Here is a 2,036-nt window from a genome sequence, read left to right on the forward strand (position 1 = left end):
CTTCCGATCTCTCCTCTCCTCTCCTCTCCTCTCCTCTCCTCTTTCATTGCTGAGCACAATGTTATATGATAATGGTGGACTTGGTTGAGTTAGGTTAATGGTTGGATGCGATGATCTTAAGGGTCTTTTCCAACTTAAATGATTCTATGATTTTGTGATATGGAATATCCCTTTGGTCAGCTTGGGTCAACTGTCCCAGCTATGTCCCCTCCCAACCTCTTACCCACTCCCAGCCTACTTACCTTGGCAGGAGGTGAAGGGGAGGAAGGTTGGAGAGACAACCTTGATACTGTGCAGGCACTGCCCAGCAATAGCCAGAACATTGGAGTGTTATCATCAACATCGTTCTAGCTACAAATACAAAGCACAGCACCATAAGGGCTGCTATGGGGAACGTTAACTCCATCTCAGCCAGACCAATACAGATAGTTTGGTACTTTCAGCAGGCTAGAAGAATACTTGATAATATAAAAGCACATTCCTTAATTTGGCCATAACAGCTTCTTCAGGATGCCTTAAGGAATAATGTCTTTCACTCTGCTTTAAACTGTGCTGTCTGTGTGCTACGTATTTGCTCCTCACATGTTCTTCCATCCTAAGCATATTTCTTATGGAAAGTCTGAGAAGGTATCTCATAAGTAGAATGGATCTTTGTACAGCAAGGAACAGGATGATTATGTAGCACCATTTCTTTTCCAAGATGAAGTGATCAAAGCAGGATAAGAAGTCAAGCTGTTTAAAAGCTCTTTTTTTTTTTTTAACTTTGGTTTTAATTCTGGATCAGATAAAACCAAAATTAAAAAAAAAAAAATTGAGTACATTTTATTTTAGAAAAAGCAGCATGCAGTGGTTTCTCTAATATGAAAGTGGTCCTATGGATTTTCAGCTGCTCCATGATATTAATGCCATTAACACTTTTGTTCAGCAAATAATCTATAGCATCAGTGAAACCAAAAAGTATGCCAATTTTTTCAACAGCTTCTTGCGTCTGTATCTGCTGCTTCTCATTAGGCCCTTGGTCACATGAATCCAAGCCTTGTTAGACACAGAACTTCCAAATATTTAGCTCTATAGACATCCCAGGGTTGTTGGCTCTGAAATAATCTTTTTAGTGGTCATAGACTCTGAGGTAATCTGCTGAGATACATCTGGAACTGTCCAGTTATGAACTTTCAGGTTCAGGTGAGAAATATGTTATTCCTAAAGTCTGAGCCAGGTCAGCATTAGTTCAAGGAAGGCTTCATGGAGAATCTTCACAGGATTTGGTGAATTTTCTTTGGGAAAAAAAATAATTCTAGTTTCAACAAATGGCTATAAGATCGTGTAGGAAATTTCTGAGCTGTTTCAATACAGGTATAATTCTTAATCTTAACAAATTTAGCACAGAATTTAGTATATCTCTTGGTGGCAGGTTCCACTGGTTGATTGTTTTCATTGTCATGGCTGGATTTTTACAGTATTATTTCTTTTTTATATTATTTGAATGTGTGTCTCAAAGTATAGAACTTGTAAATTCTGTTTGTGAATTAGTTAATGAGTGTTTCTCTGCCCATAATATCTTCTTTAGTGTTTGTTTTCCATTAATATTTTGGCCTTATTCATTATCACATTTGAGGTATGAGAGGGAAAGTGTTCAAGTCATCATATTCCTAGCAACCTCAAATTTATAAGTTTTGCATACTGTAGTCTAGAGAAATGAGAAATTATATAAGTAAATCTTTTAGTGTTAATCCAGAGAAGTGACTTCTCTTTTGAAATCATTTTTCAAAAAAGGTATCTCTGGGGATGTGGAAACAAGAAAAACAGTTACTATTATTAATGAGGACTATTTTGCAGCTAAATAAGTAGGGGAGGGAGATGTTCAGAAAAGGAAGCTATACACATTAACAAAGAATTATTTAAGTTTCAATCTCTCTGAAACTTCCCTGTGGAAAGCTCTTGAAAGATTGTAATTATGAGAGTGGATTTAATTTTGAAAAGTATGAAGTGTCTTACTATTCTTATCAATTGTGATTCCTGCCTCATATTACCATCAA

This window comes from Pygoscelis adeliae, unplaced genomic scaffold, assembly GCF_000699105.1.
Source record: "Pygoscelis adeliae isolate BGI_AS28 unplaced genomic scaffold, ASM69910v1 Scaffold44, whole genome shotgun sequence".
NCBI classification, from domain to species: domain Eukaryota; kingdom Metazoa; phylum Chordata; class Aves; order Sphenisciformes; family Spheniscidae; genus Pygoscelis; species Pygoscelis adeliae.